The sequence below is a fragment of the Ambystoma mexicanum genome, chromosome 12 (assembly GCF_040938575.1).
Source record: "Ambystoma mexicanum isolate Mex_15411 chromosome 12, UKY_AmexF1_1, whole genome shotgun sequence".
NCBI lineage: Eukaryota > Metazoa > Chordata > Amphibia > Caudata > Ambystomatidae > Ambystoma > Ambystoma mexicanum.
The window spans coordinates 967,719,672-967,746,574 of record NC_090936.1 but is presented as its reverse complement, the minus strand read 5'-3'; the positions used below and the strand labels follow the sequence as shown (position 1 = coordinate 967,746,574).

The window sequence follows — 26,903 nt, the reverse complement described above, 5'->3', positions numbered from 1 at the left end:
AGTCGTGCTCGATGATCTTGGTGATCTTATTCTTCTCCAAACTCGCGATGCGAGGGGGTCAAAACAGCTGTTTAACCCTTGAAAACCCGTCGAACACCGGCAAACACCACTTGCCCTCCACTTTCGCTACGCTTTCGCTCCAGGAAGCGTTTATGAAGGGATTTCCTTTCTGTAATGTCCCGCCTCCAGGCAGTTAAAGTGACAGTCTCTGAAATGAGCAGAGGGAAGTTCCAGCACCGACAAACACCACTTGCCCTCCACTGTTGCTTTCACATTGTTTGATACAACCCAGTGTGTTAGTTTTCTCCCCCGCCCCCCCAGTAATTATCTTAAACATTTTTCCAAAATAAGGCATACTCTAGGCATATTGACTATTAGCTCTCTCTCACTGTGGCCACTATCTACAGGCTGCCTGGCCAGGTCGCCCTCTTCCTTTCTGAGTGGGCTGGCCTCTCCTCCTCGCTCCTTGCCTCTACCTCTCATCTTCTCCTGCTCTGTGACTTGAGCATCCACCTGGATGCTACCAGCCCTTCTTCAGGACTCTTTCACAACCTCTGCGATTCTCTCTCTCTGCTCTTCCCTCTAGCCCAACTCACTCTGCAGGGCACACCCTGGATGTTTTGATCTCCTCAGACCTCCCCTTCTCTAACCTTCTCACCACTCCTCTCTCTTGAGGGATCACTTTCTCCTTTCTTCCCACATCACTCTCTCTTCCCCAAAGGTCAAGCCGACTCCAGCACTGTCAGCTACCTTCTCGGTCATCCGACCCATGAAGTGTGTGTCAGTTGAGGCTTTCGTCGCTACTTTCTCTCCTCCTCCTGCACCTTTGGCTGACTCATAACCTGACACAGCCCTCTCTAACCTTCATCTCTCTATCTCTAACATTCTGGATGCCCTTGCCTCTGTCATGAGGATCCTCTTGAAGCCCAAATCCAAGTGCAACTCTTGGTACGATTCTGACCTCGCTGCCCTTAAACGCAAGTGTAGGGCAGCGGGGAGGAAGTGGAGGGCATTGGGCGCACCCCCTAACAAACTGGCCTGCCGCCTGCTCCAAAGGCAGTACAGACTCTCTGTCCTCTCTAAGAAGATAGCCTATATCCACGCCCACATCACTGCGGCATCTAACAACTCGACCAAACTTTTCAAAATCTGCAAGGAGCTGGCTAATTCTGCTGCAGTTTCTACCCGTCCTATTCCCTCCCCCAGGCCCTATGCACAGCCTTGGCCTCTCATTTCACTACTAAAACTCAGGGCATCCCATCTACCCTCTCTTCCTCTACCTCCTCTTCCTACTCCTCTTCCACTTCTGGCCCGTCTGAGGCAGTCTCTCCTCCTCCTTTCTCTTCCTTTCCCATGTACACACCCCTGATGATGTTTCTAGTAAAATCTGATCTATGAAAGTCTCGTCAAAGCAGGTTCTCCTCTGCTCATCCAGAAACATCAAAGACCACATTGCTACCCTGGCTCCAGTCTTGGCCGATTCCTACAATCACTTCTTTACCTTTAGAACTTCCCCTCTCCCCTTAAGCACTCTCTTTGTCACCCCCTTCTGAAGAAGCCCTCGGCCGATCCTTCCTCTCCGGCTATCGCCCGATCTCCATCACTCCTTTCCTGGGCAAACTCTTGGAAATGCTGGCCATCTCCCAGCTTAATCTACATACTAAATCTGTTAGTTGCCTCCATGATCACCAGCATGGAAAATGCACTCCTGAACACCCGTGAAGACTTGCTCTCTAATCTTGACTCTAATCTCCCTTCTGTCCTCATTCTCCTCGATCTAGCCTCTGCTTTTGACATAGTCAACCATGCCGTTCTGCTCAATCGCCTCCGCGACAACTATGGTATTACTAATAAGGCCCTGGCCTGGTTGACCTCCTTTCTCACTGACTGATCCTCTCAGGTCCAACTGGGGTATTTCCTCTCTTTTAACTCTCTCTCAACTTGTGGTGTTCCCCAGAGGTCTAACCTCTCTACCTGGCTCTTCACCCACTACCTGGCACCTCTTGACCACTGCATCGCTACTTTCTGCTCCAATTTTCAATGTTATGCGGATAACACTCACCTCACATTCAGGCTCCCCTCAGCCACATCTGCTTCTTCTTCACACTAGACTGTCTGGCCGCAATTCAGGAATGGTGTGCTGCCAATGATCTCTGCCTTAATGCCAGTAAGACTGAGATCTTCCTCATTTGGGACACTCTCTCCCTCCTTTCCTCTCTCTCTCTCTCTCTCTCTGGCTGCCCACTATGGGCCCTTTTCCTGATCCTTCCTGTGAGGCTAAGAACCTTGGTGTCATCTTCGACTCCACCCTCTCCTTTTCTCCTCAAATCTCTGATGTCTCTAAGAAGTCAAACTATCAGCTGCACCCCCCCAGAAGTATGTTTCTTTTTCTCACTGTTTCCAGAACTCTGGCCTTCTCTAGGCTGGACTATTGCAACAGCCTCTTTCTAAATCTTCCTGCCTCTACTCTTCGACCTTTACAACTTATCCAGAACAGGACAGCGAGACTTGTCCTTGGCTTCAAGCCCAGGGATCATATCTCTCCAGCTCTGAAATCTCTTCACTGGTTCCTGTGGCTGCAAGGATCACCTTTAAGACCCTCTGCATCATCCACAAGGCTTTCTGGGGCCTGGGACCACTCTACCTCCAACTTTCTCTTCCAAGACATCTTCTTTCTCAAGCTCGCCACTCATCCACCACCAACTCTCTGAGGGTCAGACGCTTCTCCAAGCAGACAGCTGGAGGCGGATCTATCTCCTCGGCTGAGGCCTCCCTCTCTAACATCCCTCCCTGCCTCTCTCAAACTTGAGCAGAACCACCTCTGGTTCTGGAAACAACTCAAGACCTTCCTTTTCGCTTCCGTGTTCTCTCTTCCAATCCCCTGCTGATGCACCCGACTGCTCTGTGCACTGGTTACCCTCTGAACTCGGGCCCAGGCTTCTGCATGTCCAGTTGCCCTTGCACTGCCTCTGGGCTCCCCAGCACATAAAGGTCTGTATCTGCAAACCTACCATCCCTTCTCTCTGCACTTATGAGGCACCTGCTGGCTGCACATGTGAGTTAACTGCACTTCCGCCTTGCCCTCCCCCTGGCACTTCTCCCTTCCCACTTGCCCACACTTGAGCGATCTGAATCACACAAGGCCTTGTAAGATCATTATTTTGTCCTCCCTTTATTTCCCCGTCCTTGTCTAATGGCACCTAGAATCACTTGTGTACAGGCATGTTATAAATAGCATATAATTTGGATGAGATGAGGAATGTGTGAGTAAGAAGAGTGGAAATTGATGTATGAGTGCAGGTGCCTTTGAGGAGAAACAAGAAAAACGTTTTGTAATTGGATCTTTTGCAAATTGGTTTATTGTTGGAATGAATTGAGAAGAACTATTGTTGGGACAAATTGGATTTTTGCAAACTGGGTTATTGGTGTGACGCAAAGGGTTTGGCATATACAGTGCTGCTGGAACAATATCGACAACTATTTAGTACGGAGGGATGAGCCTTATTGGTATTATGGAGACTCCGTTAGAACATATGTGTAAAACACTTCCGCAGTATAGGGATAAAATGTTGAAGTACAATGCAGAGTGGGTACAGGGGGCCGCAGGAAATGAACAGTGCCCCGCAGAAGACATGCATGAAAAAAGACGTTTTAGAACAATGTACACATACCTATTGTTAAAACACAAAGGAAAAAGGCTGAAGAGTAGACAAAGCATATTAGAATTGTGGAAAATGTTTGAGGAAGAAGAGGCCCCTAATGACAAGGTAGTTTAAAGTAATGAGAAGATTACAGTGCCTTCCACACCAACCCTGCCCCCTTATGGGTTCTTTCCTCTATATCCCGCTGCAGGATAGACCAATCCCCGTTATGCACCTGTAAATGACGATAAAAGAGGGCCGATAAAGAAAACAGCTGGGGCAATTAGAAAAACATTAACAGACACAGTTAGGAATACAACAAACACTGTTAAAAACCCAGTACTTTCAGAAATAGGGAAACATGCATGAATGCAGATAGACAATGGATTGAAAGGACCAAAGGAGGAGCTCAAAAGAGCAGGAAGAGGGGCAGTCTGCAGTGATAGCTCGACATCAGGGCTGATTATGTTTAAACTTAACAGTAAACCTGTCACAGAACTCCGTACGTAGAAGAACTGACAAGCGACTCAATGTGCGGTGACGGACAGGCAGAAAGCGATGGTGGCGGGGGTATAACAGAAGCAGGGGGGGTCTTTTGGGAGGACAAAAGTAGGATATCATGGCCCGGGGAGGACCGAGATCGGTACCATCATGGACCGGGCGGGTTAGGAAAAGGCCCACCAAAACAGCAGTTATAAGTACCAAGAAGGAAGAGGGGACATTGCAGCAGCAAATGCAAGGGAGACCGCTCCCCCTACTAAAGAAAGGTTGAGGCCAAATATGGGCAAGGAAAAGTTAATGTACAGCTTACCGTCCCTTACAGCAGGGGCAGGCAAGTGGATTTATGCCCTTCGAGAAACAGACAGCAAGGATTACCCTGGCTGTAGGGTATGAAAAGCTTGCTTGCCTCATTATTGGATGAGTAGGCAGACAAGCTTTGGACAAAAACAGGATATGATGGGGTGACTTTGAACAGTAGTGTTGAGATGCACGTACAGAGTCCAATAGGTGTGTAAGTGTTGAAAGTGTTGGGAGAAAACCCTTTCACATTCCATTTGTCGCGCTCTGAAACACTTGTGTTGGAGCGCGATAGAAATAAAATATCAATCAATCAAGGCACAAACACAAATACCCAATAGAATATTCCATATGGGGCCTTGACACACCCAGTCCTTTCAGTAACTGAAGACCCGGAAGAGAAACCACAGGTTGCAGTGAAGATAGGTGACATACCATTTTTAATTTCTGGTCGACACACGAACTACCAAGTCTTGTATTAGGGAAGGAAGATTTCCTTTGTTGGACACCATAATGGCCACACACGGATTCTCTGGGGCTGTTGTAATGGTTAGTTTCACTGAAGATTTACCCCTCAGCATTGGCAAACAAAAAGTGGGAGCACCCTTGTTGTATTCAAAAGAAACACTGATTAACACATTGGGCAGAGACATTATGAACATTTTGGGGCATAGTGGTTCCACTCAGGTTTGTATTCCGCACAGGTTGCTGCAATTATCCAAGCGTTTTGTGCCCACAGCGCCCCGCAAGGTGCACCACTCTACCCAGAATTATTCCTCCATGGGGTGAAAACACTGTTAGGATGGGTACCCATGATTAAGGACCACACATTCCGATTATCCACAAAATTGTTTTTCAGACCAGCAGTTCACAAGGAAGGAGCAGCCGGCACCACTATCACAATACACTTAGAAGCAGCAACAAAAAAGAAAAAGTGATTTTGCATGGTGCAGACCACGATGGCATTGAATGGCGCACTGTAGTATGCATTGAACCAGCACAGCAATTGACATACTTGACTGACAAACAGCTTTTTACAGATGACGCTGACAGAGGAGATGGTGTTTCAGATATGCATACCATGTCAGGTGGTTGTAGAACACAGAGATTTCCCAGAAAATACTTATTACAAAAACACTATCAGCACACTTATAAGAGGACTTGAACAGAGTGCCTAAGAAATATGGACCAGCGGCTCCCATGATGAGGGTCTCTTGAAAGGAATAGGGCCCATCCACATCAAGCTGAAGACATGGGCGATATTGCCCCAGGTCAAACAGTACCCCATGTCACGGGAAGTAGATGAGGGAATGTATTACACTGTTCTAGATTTGCGGCGACAGGGCATCAAAAAGCCATTAGAATCCCATATCACAAAGCTATATATCCAGTGAGAAAAGCAAAAGGGGGGGATCTTAGAGGATGGTTCAGGACCTCCGACCTTTAAAACAACATTGTAGAAGCAGAATTCCCACTGGTGCAAAATCCAGCCACCATTTTGTTGAACATACCCATAGAAACAACACATTTCACAGTAGTTGATTTTAAGAGGGCATTCCTTTCTATTCAGTTGCACCCAGATTCTGAATACCTTACTGCGTTTACATACCGCGGGCAAAGATTCCAACACATTTGTTAACCACAAGGGTATTGCGAATCCCCAAGTGTCTTTAACAGAGTATTACAAATGGATTTAGGGAACTTGCAGACACAAAGCAAAGCCATACAATATGTGGATGACCTCCTTGTGCGTAGCAACTCAGAAGAACAGTGTAGGGAGGATTCAGTGCTATTGACACTAATGGCAAAAAAGGGGTACAAGGTTGACAAATAGAAACTGCAATGCTGCCAGAAAGAGGAAGTCTACATGGGGCAGATAATATTAGCCGGGAGGAGTGTCACCCCAGAAAGGGCGGCAGCGGTACAAAACACACCACAGCCGAACACAGTGAAGGATATGCAACAATTCTTGGGCCTGTGCAGCTATTGACAGTCCTGGATCTTTGATAATTTCAGTTACATCCAGCCCCTGTTAGGGGTTTAAGGAAGCACAGAAAGAAAAGGGCCCTCTAATATGGACACCTAAAATGTTCGACTCATTCAAGGAATTAAAGAATGCACTTAGTAATGCACCAGTATTCGTGACCCCATATTATTAAAAACGTTGGGGTTTTCCCCCCATTCTAATGGTCAGGTGATGACGGCTGTCCTCACCTAGAAAACTTCACAGGGGCTCAAGACTTCGGCTTATTACAGTAAGACTTTTAGACCCAGTAATGCAGGAACATTTTCCATGTGAGCAAGCACATGCAGCAGCCACTTTTGCCATTCAAAAATCATCAACAATTACTATGGGCTGCCCAGCGACATTGTATGCAGAGCATGCAGTATTTGCTATCCTGGATAAATCTAAATCAACACTTAACACCAAACGAGCTTCACGGTATGAGGTGATGCTATTGAATCACTCCATTAACATGAGGTGTCACACTGTTAATCCAGCAACATTTTTTGCAGGCCCAGTTCAGCCACGTGGCTATGTACATGATTGTATTACATATCAGAACACATTAGATGACCTAACCCATGTTAAGGAAGATCCCTTACAGGAAGGAAAGATACTTTTCGTTTACGGGTAATCAACGATCGATCGGAACACGGGTTACAGACACACGGGGGCAGCAGTGGTACGATATGAGGAGGGGGACTTTGATGATATGGAATTTATAACGCGCCTATACACAGGTGTTTCAAGGCGCGACGAGGCATGGGACCGGAACAAAGGGAGGACGGACAATGATCCTACTAGGCCAGGTGTCATTCAGATCGCGCAAGTGCGTGGGAAGGGGCAGGGACAGTGCAGTACATGGCAAAGATGATAACAATAAGTAAGTAGCGGCCAGCATGTGGCAAGTGCATGGTTAAGTGCAGACATCAGGTGTCAAGCGCTGGGAGGGGGACTGTAGGGAATACAGAGAACAGTCCCCAAGTGTGGGGGTTGCGAGGTGGACAGTGCAGGTGTGAAACGCTGGCGGAAGTACCTGGTCCCGAGATCAGAGGGTGTCCAGGCAGCCAGTGCAGTTCCAGTTACAACTGGTAGGACAGCAGAGGAGGGGAGGAGAAAAAGCAGAAGCAAAGAGAAAGATTTTGAGGAGCTTCCGGAACCGGAGATGGTTTTCCTCCAGTTTGAGGGAGGCAGGGAGGCTGTTCCAGAGGGAGACCCCAGCCGAGGAAAGAGATCTCCCGTTGCTTGGAGAAGCGACTGACCCTGAGGGAGTTGGAGGCGGATGAGCAAAGAGCTCATGGAGGGAGCTATTTAGAAAGAGATAGGTGAAGGTATTCAGGCCCCAGGCCCCAGAAGGCCTCATGGATGATGCAGAGGGTTTTGAACTTAATCCTCGCAGCCACTTGGAGCAAGTGCAGAGATTTCAGTCCCGGAGAGATACGATCCCTGGGCTTGAGGCCAAGGATAAGTCTTGCAGTCCTGTTCTGGATGAGTTGCAGAGGGCAGAGAGTAGAAGCAGGCAGATTTAGAAAGAGGCTGTTGCAATAGTTGAAAGGCAATGTTAAAGATGAGACTCCCATTACACTATTCAGCACATGCCCCCACACTTGTGGCATTAATAACAGCTGCATACGGGTCAAAAGGATGTTGTGCCACCATCTATTCAGATTCAGCATATGTCACATCAACAGTGCATTCAGGGTTGTCCAGATGGATGGGGAGAAGGTTAAAAAAAAAGGAAATCAGATGGCACACCCGTGCAGCATGCAGATTTACTTTCAAGATTAATACAAGTAGTGCCCGTCCCTTCAGCATTTAGCAGTAGTGAAGCGTGAAGCCCATACAAAAGGTACAGACTTAATATCTCAGGGCAATGATGTTGCAGACACAGCAGCAAAAGAGGCATCATATTTACCACACGTGTTTCCACACTTAGACACATTCCATGGCAGCAAGTAAAAATTACTGCATCCTATAATGCCCTATCTGTGGCACAAATAATAGAATTACAGGGATGTGCTCCTCAGCAAGAGCAAGCACTCTGGACAAAGAGAGGGTGTTCTTTATCCCCCACAGATTTTATATGGAGACAAAACTCTTCTCCAAGAAGATTGCTTTTTCCCAAATGTGCAGGAACATGTGGTATAGTTCATAACTAGTTGTGTGACTTGCCAACTATACCTCCGGTCACTCGTTGAATAATTAAGGCAACATTGCCCCGCCCATCAGGACCTTTTTGACATCTCCACATAGACTTTGTGAATATGCTTAACAGATGCAATCATTTTTGCTATTTAATTGTTGTGGTGTGCCCATTATCCCAAAGTAAGTCCCTGTGCCCACCCTGATGCCAAATCTCCAGCTAAATTCCTTATGCGCAAGGTGTTCCCACGGTGGGGTATTTGCGAGGTGTTGAGGTACGGATATGTAGCTAAAATAGCTAAAGCCTTAGAAAGAGACTGGATCAGAAAAAAAGAGGCCGATTTTCTACAACAAGAAAAACCTAGGATACCACAATTTTATGTCCTCCCGAAGATTCATAAATGCCTCACTAGACCACTAGGGAGACCGACTGTCTCGGGATGTGACTCAGTCTTAGAACCTCTCTCTAAGTTTGCAGATGCATTTATGCAACCAATGATGAAAAAGAGGATGTCGTTTGTAAGATACACGACTCAGCTAATAAAAGAGATAGAAGGCAGACCATTCAACCCTATGGAAGAAATCCAAATATGCTTAGATGTGGTCACATTATACACAAATATACCACAGAGGGCATCGTTGGAAGTACTGGAGGAAAGACTATTGAGTGAAACAAGAGACACAAAGACCACAAGTTCCTTTATCCTATGTTGTGCTGAAGTAGCACTTACAGAGAATTATGTCCATTTTAATGGGAATTACTACAAACAAAAACAAGGAACGCAATGGGGGCCACGTTAGCCCCAAGGATAGCCAATCTTTATATGGAGGCATTTGAAAAAAGGCATCATCTTATGGAAAGCCACCCCTTTAAAGACCACATCCAAATATGGAGAAGATATATAGATGATGTGCTCCTGATATGGAAAGGGGATGTAAATACAATGCTAAAGTTCATCTCTTGGATAAACCAGCAAAATCAACATTTGAAGTTTACCTATAACTACAGCAAAAGAAATTAACTATCTGGACATCACAATAAAAGCTGACATAAGGAATGGAATACTATATATAAAACCATACAAAAAATCAACAGACCGGAACGCCATTCTGCACTATCAAAGCTTCCATCCAGTCCATATACGAGACAACTTGCCCTTTGGACAATTTTTGAGGCTCAAACGGAACAGTACCAATAGAGAAGACTACAGAGAGGGAGCAAGAAAGCTGAGAAAAGATCTGCAAAACCGATGATACCCAGCAAGTTTGACGAAGAAAGCAATGAAGAGAGCAGACAATAATAACAGAGATGCCCGAGTTAGTAGCAATGCACACCGATGAAAAATAAAAAAGATGGTATAGTGTTTGCAAACACATACAGTAACCTATCAAATAGAATCAGAAAAATCATTTATCGAAATTGAAAGATTCTGGAGAAGAGTAACGCGCAAATAGAGAAACCATTGATTGCGTTCCGAAGGAGCAAAAACAATCAAAGATCAAATGATGAGAAATGATATCACAATACAAAGAAGAAAACAACAACAGAAAAGTGGGGAATGAAGGCACCAACGGGTCGTTACCCATGTGGTCATTGCCTATGTTGCCAGCAGACTAAGAAAACAACAGAAATCGATTTGGGCGTGGAGATAAAATGTAAACAAGATAAACTGACGAATTGTACCTCAAAATTTGTGGTATATTGCATTTGGTGCCCGTGCAATATGCTTTACGTGGGAAAAACAGAAAGAAAGGTAAAAACAAGGATAACGGAGCACAAGATCTGCATTAAGAACCGTATCCACACCGCACCACTAGTTGGACACCTTGTAGAAAAAATACACAGAGCGGAAGAACTAACATGGTCAGTTATTTTCCAAGTGAAGGTAAGTAATGACATCAACATGGATCGAAAGAAATTATCAAAGAAAGAAAAATAACTCATTTTTCTAACAAGAAGTATGGAAGTAGGCATAAATGAAAGATCCGATAAGATTAGGCATCAACATAGATATTTGCCCTTTTACCATCAATAAAATATGGATCTATTGAGCGCCGTGGAATTAGTGGATCAGCCCTACTCGGTTATGTAGTACATGAAATTGAACAAGACTGGAATAATGGTATTCTACATAAAAATGAGAAAAGAAAAATAGAGAAGCAATAGTAAGTCTTGAACAGTAACCAAGGAAACATGAAAACACGGAAATGAAATTGAAAAAAGGACCCAAAGAAAACGTAATCAATACGGGATGACGTTATTTCAGATAGAAGTCACGTGAGAATAAGGGCAGTGTAGATGCAAACCTGGCAGACGGATGGCAGTAGGTAGCGGAGACGAACGCATACGAAGAACGCTAACGGATGTAAAGACTCGCTTTCTCCATCGCGATTTCTCATGAAAGGCAACAACATGGAAGTGGAAGTTTGAGGACGCAGTAAACTTCAATAAGAAGAGGACGGATTGGGTGAGAGGAAAAGTACGGTAAAAATCGCTGAACTCAGACCAGGAAGGGGACGCGAGCAACGGTTACAACCAGTAAAGGTAAGAGAGACGACAAAAATTTTGTCCAGAAGTAGCCAGTAAATTAGGACTACCTGATCTATATTAGAGACAGAATTAAAATCTAAAAATATCTCACCATAACAGGGGGTAAAAGACCAATCCGCAGCAAAACCAAAGAGCCAACAAAGAGCCGATGCAATATAAATAATATACGGATGAGAAACATATGAGCCGCCATATAACAACCGGACTAAGTGCCGAAACAAAGGATAGCATTCAATGAGGTAAAGGAGAAAAAACGAAAAAGAGGGGAATGTGACTAATTGTGTTAATAGTAGATCAGAACGGCAGGTGACAGGTTTTTTCTCCTTACAATTGAACAGGTAAACAGAAAGGTGAAACGCGAAAAAAGCTCTTGAATTATAAGAGGCTCACCCGAATTTAAGAACCGGAAGAAATAAGAGTGGGAAAGGAAACTTAACTTAACCTTAAAGATATCCCATAGGTAATTATGAAACGGAAAGTTATGGAGCTAAAAGACTAATGAGAGTCAAGAGGATATATAAGAGACAATCACGATAGTATCATGGTGTGACAGGTTGATAAACAAGATTGAGAAGGATGTAATAGAGGAAACAGAAATGTGATACGGATTAATCAACCTATTAAAAATATAATTAAGGTGTATACAGTATGTAGAAGTTGAACTACGTTGAAAGACTGGTTACTAAATGAACCGTCTTTTTACCTTGTTTTCACAGACTATCATCCGGAGGTTGACCCAGAGTTGAAATAGAAGGCACAGAAAAAGAATTCTAGACCCCAGGCGAAAAACTGAGGATAAGTAGCAATTGGAAACAAAAAATTGTTTTAGTATTGTGTTTTTCTTCCCCTGAAGAATCTCCTGACTAAAAGTATGAGAGTTGAGCTGAGGAATGAAACATGTCGGGTATGTCTGTTTGAATGTTGAAAGAATGGATGGTTAAGTGAAAGGTCACTAATGTTAAAGTAATCAGAAGACTACCAGTTGGTATCACATGCTATAAAAGACTGACAGATAAGATCCTGTTGTGATTAAAACCATTAACAAAATAGATTAAAAAAGAATTGCTGCATGACAATTTGCCCAAGAGATAGGTTGTCTAAACAAGAAAATGTTGCATTGACAGTAGCAATGTTAAAATAATCTAAGAAAATCAAATATAAAAATTGATTGTCATTGAAGTATGTTTTTTATAAATAACAAGATGTTATTTTTTTTACTATATGAAAATAAAATTGTTATTTTTTTTATATAAAAACGAGATGTGGTAGGTCTAAATTTAATTGGTAGTAACATACGTTTAGGGTCAAAACCGGATGAGGATGGGAAAACAGGGGACCCCTTGCACATATGATATGATGATATTGGCTGTGTACTAAAGAGTGCTGTATTGGTCGTCATCCTCAGCAGCAGCAGCCTGGTTCCAACAATCACTTAACCATGTATGAAATAGTGTATTGTATTTTATTTATATAGCGCTCCTAGCCCTGAAGCAGCTGGGCACTTTTCTTACAGTTACATATTATACATTTCAAACAGTTGCATATTACAGTTTAAATGGGGATCATTTGTACATAGTTAGACAGTTTACCAAAAAACTGTATTACATTTGCATATATATAAGAACATAGTATACATAGTTGGAAGATTTTCAAAAAATAGCATTTATGTTTGCATATATATACATTTACATGCTAGCAGTGGTTGCACAGGTGTGAGTTAAAGGGAGAGGCATAGTGAGAAGTATGTGCGGAGCTAAAGGGCCAGTGGAGGTTAGTCTTCGTTAGTGCAGAGCCAGGATTTGATGGATTTCGGAATTTGTGGTAGGAAGGTTCTAGTCTGATACTGGGAGGTATGGCGTTCCAGGTTTTAGCTGCAAGTACCGTGAAGCTCCTACCCCCTGCTTTTTGGAGCCGGAATCTCGGTATGATGAGTCAGTTGGATTGCGAGGATCTGGTCAGGCGGACTGGGGTGTGCTGTTTAAACTTCTTGCAAAGGTATCTCGGTGCTTGGTTATGAAGACATTTAAAGGTAAGAGAGAGAGTCTTGAATTTAATTCTTTGGTTGATAGAGAGCCATCGCACACTTTGTCCCAGCTCTGAGATGTGCAGTTCTCGGGAAGTTGGTTGCTGCTCTGAGCACATTATTTTGATAAATTTGCAGTTTTCTCAGATTATGTTTGTTGGTGCCTAGATATAAGGCATTGCAGTAATCCAACTCGGTTAGTACGAGGGCCCTAGCTAAGGTAATGCAGTTGTCAGGCATCAGGAAGGGTCTGTAGGCATTGATGAGCTTACAATTGTATGCGGTGGTAGAGGCGGTGTTGCTAATTTGTTTGTCTAGGTAGAGTGTCGAGTCAATGTACATGACTAAGGTTTTGACATCTTTTGAAACCTTGATGAGGTTGCCATCAATAATGAATGTGTTAAAGTGACTGCCGAGTCTGTTCAGTTTGGGTGGAGTTCCTTCCAGGAGTAACTCAGTCTCGTCATTTAAGCAAAGTCCATATTGTGCCATCCATGCTTGGATAATACTGTAGATGTCATTGAGTCTTTCTGAGTCTGTAGTATGGTCGCCTGAGATGGGGATAAGAATTTGGGTGTCGTCAGCGTAATTTGTATACACAATACCCATAAGGTCTAGCTTGTCGAATAAGGGCTTTGTAAATATATTATAAACCTTAGGGGAGGTCCTATTGTTGAGGAATGACTGGATACATGTGGTGGCGTCGTTAGAGAAGTGGGCACTCGGATGGGGGTGGCTGCAAAGCGTTTTATGATCCACGAGGTCAAAGGCAGCTGATCGATCTAGTAAAATAAGGAGGGTGAGTTTGCCTTCATCTTTTATGGTTTCTATTTGGGTTACTAGATCTATCAGAGATGTTTCAGTGCCATGCCTCGGACGGAAGCCTGATTGGCGAAGCCCCAGTAGATTTCTGCTCTCCAGATGATGCTGGATCTGCAGGTAGGCTGCTCTGTCAATGATTTTAAGCCAAAAGGGCACTGCGGTAATTGGTCTGCAGTTTGTCGGGGTATCTGGGTTAAGGGACGGTTTCTTGAGGAGGGGCATGATCCAAGCATCTTTGAGGTTTGTTGGTACTGTGTTTGAGGAGAATGAGGCGTTTATTAATGAAGCAATGAAGGGTGCAAGCTCATGTGCCGTTTCTTTTATGACTGATGCTGGGCAAACATCACCCATGCATCTGGAAGGTTTTAAACTAAGTATTATCTCCTCAACTTCCTTGATGCTGAGGGGGGAGAATTTGTAGAGGTCAGTATGTTCTGGTAGAGACATTTGGATTGGCAGCTGCGGGGCATTAGTAACTAGACTCGTTTTTCTAGTTTTAATTTTCTTTTGTAGTAGCTCAATCTTATCCAAGAGCGCTTTTTGGATGTTGAGACACCAGGTGGCGTCCTTAGAGCATGTAGTGGGTGGGGCCGTGGGAGTTTCCAACTCTCTAAGAATGTTGAATAGTTCTTCCGTGTTGAACTTAGCCTTTTGGATTCGGTCATTGAATGAGTCGCATTTAGCCAGGAAGAATGCAAATTTCTAGGTGACAGGAGCTGTAGTGAAATTTACTTTGTTGTAGGTTGAGGGGCAGTTTCTCCATGTGGTTTCAGCAGATCTTTTATTTTTTCGCATGGTTCTTAAGTGAGGGCTGAACCATGTGTTCATGTGGGCTGCAAGGTTTAGCTTTGTGCAGTTTTTGAGGAGAGATCGTACTGATGGCGTTGAGAATAGTTTCGTTGTAAAGGTCAACAAGGTAAGTAGGGTCATCTCTACCCTCATTAGCAGAGGAAGGGATTATAAGAGGTTGAAGAAGTGGGAGTAGCTTATGTGCTGTTATATTCCTCATGTTTCTGGCTAGTCTAGGAGGGGCCAGTAATTTGTCTGGGTTGCTGCTCTTTGGTATAGAGAAGAGAATGGCATGGTGATCTGTCCAAACGCAGGGCTGGTTAGACAGGATGTTAATATTGCAGTTGGCATCTGCTATCCAGTCTGTCTACCTACCATTGTTGTGGATGGGTTGGGAGATCCGTTGGGTAAGGCCTAGTTGTGCGATACAATTGCTGATGGCAAGGGCATTGGAATCTTTAGGGTCATATAATCCTAAATTGAGATCTCCTAGGAGTAGTATTTGTCAGCCGGGTTTGAAGTTGTTAGTAAGGAGTAACGATATGTCTTCCTCAAATTAGGAGAGTGGGCCCGGAGGTCTGTAGACCAAGTGGGCTGTTATGGTTTGAGTAGGCGATAAAGGTAGTTTGATTGAAAGGAGTTCACCAGATGGTAGAGTTTGAGTGGAGGATTGCCTGAGGCCTAGTGATGCTTTTTGCAATGAAAGAAACGCCACCACCTTTAGCTGAGGTTCTATCTTCCCTGATGATAGTGTACTGGTCAGGGATAGCTAGTGATAGTAGGGGGCCAGATGTAGGTTGGAGCCATGTCTCTGTGATAGCTAGGAAGTCCAGGTCGTTGGTCAGAATAAGGTCATTGATATCAAGTGCATGGGCTGTGAGTGACCTAGCATTGATGAGACCTGCTTTGATGGCGATGTTATTTTCCGGAGGCAGTTTTGTGTTCTTGGGATTGTTCTAAGGAGGGTTCGATTCAGGGGCTAGAATATTTTCCGAAGGCAGTTTTGTGTTCATGGAATTGTCCTCAGGAGCGTTCAATTTAGGGGCTAGGTTGTTCATAGTGTTGGGTTTTTCTCTCGCAGTCACTGGTACAGGAGTAAGGCGTGATGAACTGATAGACTCTGGGAGGCTTCTTTTAAAAGGAGTTTGTGGCCAAGTCTTAAGTTTCTGATTGACGTAGGGCAAGGTATGTTAGGTGTGGGTTTGAGGGCGTAGCGTTTTATCCATTGATCTGGCGTTAATGCTTGAACAATTGTTGATCTCTGTACGGGTGATGCCGCTTGCTATGAAGATGCGCGATATGCGCCTGAGGATGGTTAGGTATCCCTAGCACAAAGTTGTTATAGGCAGGGTTGCCCATAGTGTTTGGCGTAAGCGCGACTAGGTTAGGTAGTATGCTGGTAAAGGTTAGCCAGCATTGGATCATGTCTAGGATCCAATAACCTAGGGCTAGTATACGATGAATAGGAGGATGCTAGAGCAGTTGTGCTAAGTGGATTGATCAGTATTTTTGCAGCAGCATTTTAGCATTACCATCTCCGTGGAGACTTCTTTATAATGCAAAGTAGGTGTGCCTGCAATTTGAACTGAGGTGTGCGTTGACGAGACATGCTTGGAGATAGGCTGCAAGTATGGTTTGTCTGACTAATGAAGACAGAAAGAGGTAGAAATAGTACTATGGGCGAGTGGAATGGCGGTGCGCAAGCAGAGTAGCGGCTGTTGCGTGAGGTGGGCAGGGGGGTAGGAGGTTGCAAGCACCTCTTACTCCTGTCCATATGGCTTCTGATGCTAACAATTCGATTGGGAGATGAGTTTCAGGGCTATGTTAGGGAATTTACCAATTCTCTCAAGTTCTTTTTGCTGTTGGTTGAACCTCGAAGTCGGCTACCCACATCAACAGCAGAAGCACCAAGAGCAGAAGCACCAACACCACAAGACGAAGCATCACTGCTACAGCAACCGTAACTTTACCCAGGCAACCAGATCTATACATGAAATTACAAACGCAAGTGGCATCAGCCCCGTTTTATCTGCCCCTTTAAGGTGGCATACGTCACGTCAACTGCCGTCAAGGTTGCTGGTCACAAGCCATGGTAGCACTTATCAGAATCCGGAAGGCAATACCCCCCTTCCAGGAGAAGACAAGATGGGAGATACAAGGAAAGTTTTGGCCACTTAATGTGACTTAATGAGAGTCCTTTTCTGTTTTTAGACAACCAGACTATCTTTTTCTAGCCCCAGAGCAGAAGAGCACCGGAGGAAACATTGAAGATATTTTTTGTTTATTTGTTGGTTTCTTTCTCTTTTCTCTTCCTTTCCTTTGGTCTGAACACTGGTATCAGGAGAGACACAGACTCAAAGATGCTAGTTTCAAAACCTTTATTTACTGAGGTTCCTCGGAGGGTGCAATGCCTAACTGGCCCCAACTATAAAGGGATGGTTCCCTTAACAAATGTTTCAAGGGCCGTTGATGTCTGAAAATCCAAAATAATAATCTGTGTCTAATCCTATGCTTGCCGTCACTTTACAAAAATGTGTTAGGAAGTCTTTAAAAAGGAAGAAATAGTGGTTCGAAGAAAAGGAAATGTAAACCAAAGCTGGTTTCAGATAGCTTTAACAATGGGTGTAGTTCTGCCAGTGCAAGATAGTTCAATTCAAAAGGGGGAGCCCTCAGAACCTTCAACGGAGGGTTCTTGCAGTAAATCAACCAAGTTCACAATACCCTTGGGTCCCTTGCGGTTTCCTTTCCCAAGCTCGGACTCTTCCAGTTCCAAACAAAAAAAGAAAACACAGTGCTGGTCAGGACTCTCAGGGTTCCCTTCCCCAAATGTAGGCCTCTCCTTACACAGTTCAACAATGTCTCTTGCACAATTCTTACACAACTCTTGTTAGGCCTCTCAGGGTTCCATTCCCCAAGCTCATTCTCCTTTGATCTTACAAACAAAAGTTCTTACATGTGGTAGCATCAGAGACATTTGAGAACGCTGGGTCCAAGCGCGACCACTCTGACCGTTTACCCCTCTCCTTATTCCTTGCTCTTCATTCTTAACATTTCACCTTCAGGTGCTGACTGCACCCCTTCTTGTTCTCCTTTGTTTCCTTAGCTTTGTCGTGCACACTTGCACCCATCTGTTCCTTTCTTTCCAACTTTTCCCTTTCGGGTGCTTCCTGCACTCCTACTTGCTTTCTTTTATTTCTTTGATTTCTCGTGCACAGTGGCACCCCGTTCTTCACTGTGAAAACGTGCCCCTTCCTTTAGTTCCGTGTCCATGTATCGTGCCTCTCACACTTTCTTTTCTTTATTATGCACACTTGCACCTGTCCGTTTGTTTTTCCGTGCCTCTTGCACATTTCACATGCCTTTACTCTGCTGTTACTTTCCTTCAGCGCTGCTAGCGCCTTTTCCTTCCTCCTGTTTTCTCTCTTCCCATTCTTTCTTACACTTTCTGTATTTCATATGCTTTCTCTCTCTTTTCATTCCATGTTGCTTTACAAATTGTGTCTTCCTCCTGCTCCGCTTCAGTCAAATGCACGCTCCTGAGTTTCTCTCTCTTACTTTCAGGAAACTCACTGGGCAGTGTCGCGTTGACAGGCGGTTTACCTCTAGATACATTGAGGTCAGGGTCTCACCACCTGCCTCTCCCAAGTGAGCGAGCACTTCGCCGAATGTCGCCAACAGGATGCAGGCTGCCTCACTCCGACTCCTTGGAGGCACGGCCTCCTAGCCACGCTGCAGCCCAGCCATCTAGGCACGCCGCTCTCCTCCAGGCTTAAGCTCCTGCTGCTCTCTGCTCAGAGGCTTCTCTGGTCTGGACAGCATCCCCAGCTCATTCCCTACTTCTGGCAGAATTCCACTGTTTATAGTGTAGGGGAGAGTCAGGTGTGCACAGTTGGAATAAAGTGCCTGACCTTGCCTGACTATTAGTGGGACAGCCTAGTGGTGGGTTGTACTAGTAGTAGGCCCTGTCTTGCTTCCCAATGCTTTTCCTACGAGTAATCATCATTGATCTTAGTTGCATCTTCCTCATCTCACTGTTGGTTGGAAATGGGGAGGAGGAGTTGGGGTGTGATTGAAAATACCCCATGAAGGCTGAGGGTGTGAGTGGATTGGGGTATTATTGGGAATGGGGGAACACCAGGTCTCGCCCTTGGGTGTTCTCCTCCCAATCCCCTGAGACCCTCCACTCAGGTGATCCTCCCTCGCTTGTCCAGCCCCCAGGGTTGGGATCCAAAAGCGATGGCCCTTCTCTGGCCACCTGAATAGAGGATCCCGGGGGGATAGATTTGAGAACTCAGTTAGCTTTTTCACAACATGCATGGGATTTTGTTAGATATAGTGTTAATAATATAGGACCAGAAACAAAAAGGCATGTGTTAAATTCAGAATTGATTTTGGGCAGCATTAGGGATGAGCTTTACACTGACACTGAAATTATGTGGTACAACCACATGCGAGCAGTGAGCACAGAGGGAGCAAATGTGTTAAGTCTGCTCCCTGATTGCACATGCGACAGGCAGACACACGCCCTTTATCCCACAGGAAGTACCAACACAGACAGCGCACTGTTTGGTCCATCTGGCTTTATGCAGGGTTAGGGGGATGTTCCAGGGACACAGGGTTTGGGTACAGAGGAGAGCAATGTTGTTTATTAACACAATGACATCAAGTTAAAGACGATGGCAGAGAAGAAAGAAACTAAGGACATTGTACTGCATTACGAAACAAAGGGACTAAGGAGCGGGGAGCAATGATTTACAACACAAAACGCACTTTCTTGCGAAAATAGAACAGGACATGCCTTGCCTTGGTATAGGACGAGACCACGATTACAGATAGAGGGTGCTATCTTTTACCAGGAGGAGTGAGTGGAGGGGATCATTGGATGTAGGGCTGGAGGGCTGGAGGATTGGTGGGATTTTCAGAAGAAGTGGCTAGGCATATGAACAAGACTTGTTTTAGTATTTGGGAATGTAATGTACATACACTAGACTTGGATAGATGAAAATAAGCATCTTGTTAAAATACAGGCAATTACACAGTATTCGTTGTGTTTCCGATCCAGGGGTAGCGTGCAAATGGGAATGAACAAAAGTGCACAAGAACAATGGAGCTGTCGAGCCTATGAGGAGGAACAGCGGCACTAATGGACACCTACTGGGCGCGCGGCACTATTGCCCATTACCAACCTCGCAATGTTGTGCCTGAGTTTGATCCCTTGTTACTATGTACTCACCAGCACTGGTGGTACCGCATTCGGATCTTGTGTCATCTGCTGAACATCCTGATATTAAAGATCTGTACCATAAGAGGACCAGGCGGTCCCTGAACTTACAAAACAGCTGTCGCAACAGCAATTACTTTTCTCAGGAATACTCAGATAGACTGGCATAAATGCCCATAGAAAAACCCCAACATTTGTTACGTCACTTCTTGCACCAGGTATCTAGACTGCAGCCAATGCCAAATGGTTGCAGATTACTAGGTAGGAGTTGTTGCAGCTGGCAAATGGAACAAGGCACGGTTTAAATGCGATCAGGGAAGAACTCAGGGCTGTTAGGTTGACCACCCTGCAAAATCGGTATGTCCTCGACCTCATAACCGCTATGGAAGGAGGAGTTTGTGTGAAGATGGGAAGCTCCTGCTGCACTTTTGTGATCTTAAATGACACTGAGAATGGACGATTGACTGAAGCTATCCGGGAACTGCACACATTCCTATGGAAAAAGAAAGCAGCAGGGTGGGCAAAGATAACTTGTACTTAAAAATAAATGTTGGGTGTCCACGTGGTTGAGTAGCATCGTAAAACTGCTAGTTTCTCTCCTCGTAGTAGTGCTCATTGCTCTTTGTACACTTAAATCTGTTAGAGTTGCTGCAAAGTGGGTGGGGCTAAGGCGACATCTATGATGTCAGTTACACTGAACAATCCTTATGACGCTGCTGCACCCTTCTCGAGACAAGTTCATACACAGACAGATAAGTAGAATGAGAGATTGAACACTGTATGATGCAGATAGGAAATCCAATTGGTCCTGCAGCGACGCTCTCTAATCCACCTCCAGATCAAGATAATTATACTCAACACTGGGTAGATTGTAATGCTGATGGTGATTGTACTTTTATAACCTGTACACCAGAGGAGTGCGTAGCACAGGGATAAAGCTTACGAGGAGTCTGTAAGATATGGATTCCAAAGGATGGTTGGGATAGGAAGGAGGAGGAGTTATTTAATAAATTAACTAAAGGGGGAGTATACATATACAAGTCCAACATCCTAAAGGTCTGCGCAAGTACAAGATAAGAAAACTCTTTTAGCAAGGCATCAGACGCCTGGTAGTGACGTAGGTGCTACATGTTTTTGTGGTGTGACATTGTATTTAGAATAGTTGTCGTTCTGCCACACTTCAGGGAGCTCTCAGGCTGTGTGCTGCATTGAAAAACAAACGTGCAGCCAAGTTTCCTTTATATTCTTTTCACTGCACACATATTATTGGATAATGTTATGTAGTTTGGATCTATTTAGACTGTGTAGATTGAGTTTTAGTAAGTTTAGTTGTTAGTTGCTGTATTGAGCAAGAGTGTACTGATAAAGAGGTCTGCCATTTTAAAATACACCATTGTTAAAGGCGCAGATTTCACCATGCAAGTATGCTAGGCCTCACATTTTAACAATGATTGTTTTATTGAAGGTTTACTTCTGCTGTTGGCTGTTTAGGATAGAACGGGGTGCCAAACTGTTTCCAATTAACTGTTGCAAGGGAGAAACTTCTCAGGGGCCTTAAATGAGACTCGAACCAGCAGGTGCCTTACGAGATGAGACATGAATGCATAATGGTTGTGAACGACATAGCAGGATACACAAAAAAGGCCAGAAAGCAGTAGTGCTAAAGTAGGATGTAAGCACAACATCCCCACTGAGAGTAGGGCATTTGGTTTGGAGGTAAAAGTACCTTAGTAAAACAAATAAATAGAAGGAATTAATTTCCAGGAGCAGGGCTGCACACACGTTTTTTTATACAGCTATTCATTGTTAGAAGATAACTAAAAAGTCAGATCCAGAGTTGGTAACATGTCTCGAGACACGAGTTGTAGGTGCAAGGGGCGTAAGGCCAGAGGGCCAATCATGGCGAAGGGATTGTGGTGTTCCATGGGATTCAACAAAGTTTTGACCTCACTGATTTCCACTCACTATATTATTGGTCCTTCTTGGTGGGATGCTACAGCCCGAGCTATCTCAGGTGTCACTGTACAATTAGAGCAGTTTGTATTATCAATTGCACCATGAAGAATATCAACCAATGGCAACGCAGCATTATTTTGCCAGCTATGAAATTATGCCATGTTTGAGGGGTGGTATTTTCAATGGTCATGAGAAGGGAAACCTCTAATCATAGGGCCCGATTCATGGAGCGTTATCCTATGGGATTGCACCATTATAAAATGCTTCCATGAATCAGGCCCATGTTAATTGTATAGTGTTCTTTAGGGGCTTGTTGACAACCAGACAATTGAAATGTCAGAATTACAATGTATGTTGCATCGGACCTGTCCGCTTCCCCGGCTGTATTTTCAAATTAAAAAGCTGTTCTTTCTTGCAAGTTGTGCACTGTTTTTGATTACATTTGTGTTCTTTTGGGGATTATCCTGGGGAACTGCACTTTTATACTGTACTGTACTGTAAATCCATCCATAGTCGTAAGCTAGGGTGCCGATGCCAACTCTGCAAGCACTTGAGGCATGTCAGAAAGAACAAGAGAATGTCAAAGGTAGCTAATGTGCAGCTGATGGCCAAATATGCCCGACAGCAAGGACATGTTCAACTAGCATTTTAGTAGAGCCGTACTCGAGTCTGAAAACCAAGAGGATTGTGTAGCGAACAGGGGCAGGGTGTTAATGTTACACACATCTGTAAACACTGAAAAGGCAGAGCAGGGCATTAAAGCGTGGGTCAGTTACAGAGAGGACTTGACTTTAATCTCCACCTGCAGATATAAAATAGCAGCAAACATAGCCCACAGGAGAGTAAATGTAGGGAAGACGGACAATGTAACAAATGGATCCTGGAGGCAGGCAGCAGAAAGACCAGACACACAGCATCCACAAAAAGCATCCCAAATGAAAACAGATAGCATCTAGCTGCAGCCTGACATTCTATCAGGAAGAAGCCCACAGTTTCGGAATATGACACCTAAGAGTGAACAGTGAAGAACTACTAGCAAGGACACACTAAGATGTAACCCATTACCCACAGACCACAGTATTGAACTAACTAACTTTGTATAAATAAGACCAGAAATCAAATCCAGGGAGTTGGAAGAAGCAGCCAAATGTGTGGACTACAGCAGAGAAGAACAAGTTACTTATCTTACCTGGTAACGTTATTTCAATGGGATGTTCCTCTGACGTATTCCACATCTATGACAGTAATCACCACAGCTGTACTGCTTCGGAAATTTTTTCGGCATAGGCATCATGCGTCGATGCGCTGTCCCTCGAGGGCCTCCTTCGAGGGTCGACATCATTGGATGTTATATATAGGACGCACAGCGCCCGTAGCCTCAGTTGTAGTTTTTTCCCAGAACGTGCGGCACCAATCTTCTGCCAGTATGACTACAGAAAGTCTTGCGGAAACGTAAGCTGCAATCGCATAGGAAATTCTGTAGAGGGGCAGGCTGGGAGAGTTCGATGTGGAATACGTCGGAGGAACATCCCATAGAAAGAACGTTACCAGGTAAGATAAGTAACTTGTTCTTCGAGGGGATTGTGTCCTCCAACGTATTCCACATCTATGACAGACTACCAAAGCAGTACCAACATATGGAGGTGGGAAAAGAATTTACAAATTTAGAATTTTAGAATGCCCAATCAAATTGCTGAATTCAGGACTGCTTTACCAAAGGCCAAATCCTGCCCATGGATGGAGTCCAGGGAATAGTGTCTCACAAAGGTATGGACAGAGGCCCATGTGGCTGCTTCGCAAATACTGCAAATTGGAACGCCCCTCTGTAGAGCCATGGAAGCAGCCACATCCCTAGTAGAGTGAGCCCGTAAGATCCTTACCCGCCAAACGATAACACTCAGAGATCGTCAAAATTATCCATCTGGACAAGGTCTGCTTGGAAACAGCCTGACCTAAACGCATTCCAGCATATCCAACAAAGAGCTGATCGTCCACTCTGCCCCGGGACATCCGTGAGAGATAGAAACTCAAAGCTCTCCTAGGATCCAACCTATGGAGCCTCTCCTCTTCCTTACCAGGATGCGGAAGGAGGATAAAACGCCAGAAGAATCACCTTCTGGCTTAAATGAAATTCCGACAACTTTCGGAAGAAAAGAAGGCCGCACACGCAGGACAACCCTGTCCTTATGGAAAACAGTAAAGGGTGGCTTGGCGGAAAGTGCCTGCAACTCACTCACTCTGCGTGTGGAAGTAACCGCAACTAAAACACAAAGTTTTAAAGGACAACAGTCGCAACGGACAAGGGCTCATACGGAGCTCCCATTAGGAACTTTAAAACCAAATTAAAATCCCGTCCCCGCACCTGGAAAGGCGACGTTGGAAACATATTAGTTAGCCCTTTTAGAAACTGGGAAATCAAAGGAATCTTAAAATAAGAACATTCCTCAGACGAGTACTTAAATATGGCCAGCGCCGCCAGGTACCCCTTAATGGTACCTACTTGCAGGCCCTTGTGGGCTAAAGAAAGCAAAACCAAGGGAATGGAACATTGGAAAAGATCCACATTCTGTACCCTGCACCAGTCGCAGAACTTTCTCCAACGGCAACGGTACAGGGATTTCGTTGCGGGCCTTCTGGCCGAAAGCAACACCAGGGTGTTCTCATATGTACAGACTAACCAACAGAGATCTGTGAAAAACGTGTGCTGGGTCCATAACCGGCCAGTGTGATACAGGTGGGGTAGCCCAAGTCCTTCCTTTTTTCTTTCTGTAAACCCCTCACGACTTAGGCTCCTTGACCAAAAAAGAGGGACACTCTAGCCCTTGATTTCATAATCGTCTTAGGACAACCGTACGGTTGGTGGGTTCCACTAACGCAGACTAATAACTAATGGAAAATGTCAACGTTGTGTCATTTTCCGACGATCAATATCGTTCATTCCTAGATAAACCATCACTCCTAGGACAGACACCGCAAACAGCAGCAGAGGCAACAAATACCTCCACAACAGAATTGGACATACTTCTACAAAAAAAGAAAAAGCTAATACGCACAGAGACTCATGGACTCCTAATGTAGGAGTACCTCAGGGCAGGGGGAATTCCAGAAGGTCTACAGGTGAAAAACATACCAAGGGTATTCATCGACAATCCCAGATTTCAAGCCAAATTCAGCGGAGTGGGCAATAAATGCTCGAGAGATTGGATCCTACTGATAATAGAAACAGCGGAAGAAGAAGGCAAAAAGCAAACCGAGGAGCTGAAACAACAGGAAGACAAGATTAAGACCGACTCCATCATCCCAGACATCAAGAAACAGCTAGAACAAATAGAGGAAGAAATCAAGAAATTCAAGGAGTTTACATTAGATAAGAAAATCTGGAAACTCAAGAAGGACATACAAAACTATAAAGAGGAACGTACATAACCCTACTTGGTCCCGGGTTTCTACCACCAACAGAACAGCGGAAACACTGGTACGCCTGGCGGAAGACCCCCAAGGAAATTTGTATCTTTCTCCAATTCGTCCAACAGCAGCGGTTCAAGATCTCCACCAAGCGGCACTACACCGAAAACAAGAGGACAACAGCAACCATTTTTTCAAGGGCGAGGGAAGCAGGGCAGACCGAGACAACAAGGCTACCACGGAATGCGGACACGCCAGTGGACCTCCCAACCACAACAGACCTGGTGATCCCAATTTTCAATCTCAGTACATACAGCCTGACCACAGAAGACACAGAAGTTTTGAGCAAAGGACTAAGCTTTGTCCCAAAAAACAAAGCAGACCGCTTCACCACGGAAGTAGAAGTACGGAAGTTCTTTCGACTGATACGGCTCCGGTACTTCTTCAGCGACTCAAATAAGGAACAAGATAAAGACCCCACTACTACAGGTCTCAAACCAAAATCCACCTTCACGCCTCTTATTTCCATGATCTGCCCTGAGATAGTAGCTTTTGAGAACAGGATTCTAAGGGAAATGGACAACATCTTCAAAACTAAGAATAATTACAGAGACAACCTCAAAAAGACAGAAAGACAAGCTTTAATGAATCTCGAAACAAATAACCTCTTTCTAGTGAAACCCGCGGAGAAAGGAGGAGGTATTGTCCTATGGGGAAAAGAACTATACAAAGACGAAATCGCCAGACAACTGAGTGATACTCGATTTTATAAGAAACTGGACCACAACCCCACAGCACGCCTAGCGGAAGAAATCACAAGCCTCATGCTTTATGCAAATACACAAGGATGGATCGATGAGGATGAGAGCGCTTTCCTAACAAAAGCTCACCCGGTCATACCAGCCTTCTATTGCATCCCGAAAATCCATAAACACACCACAAAACCACCAGGGAGACCCATAGTTTCAGCAATCGGGTCAATCTTAGAACCATTGTCCATCTATACGGATATATTCCTTAGACCAAGCGTCAAAAAAATGAGGTCATTTATCCAAGACACCACGGCCATGATCCACCATCTAAACAATGTCCCGACTTCACTACAAGATATACTCGTCACGTTTGACGTAGAAGCTCTATATACGAGCATACCGCAAATCGAGTGCATCAACATTCTCAAAAAATACCTAGACAAGCGCATAGATGTATCAACACCGACCTCATTTATTCAAGAGTGCATAAGACTTGCGCTCACAGAAAACTTCTTCATATATCAAGGACAATTCTACCAACATAGCAGAGGAACTAGCATGGGATCCACCTTCGCGCCGGATATTGCAAACCTGTACATGGACAACCTAGAGAATCTATTCATATACAATGAGAACAACCAATACAACAACCAACTAGTAGGATGGGTAAGGTACATAGACGATATCTTCACCATTTGGAAAGGCAACGTCCAGGAACTACAAGAGTTTCATAAGTGGTTGAATAATGTAGACCCCTGCATCAAGTTTACAATGAACTTTGACACTAACCACCTGGCT

General features: G+C 44.5%; 1 protein-coding gene across 1 annotated transcript in view; it reads right to left on the bottom strand.

The window, feature by feature from the left end:
- Window positions 1-26,903, bottom strand: part of GOLGB1 (golgin B1) — a 959,320-nt gene that overhangs the window by 592,615 nt on the left and 339,802 nt on the right. The window lies entirely within an intron of this gene.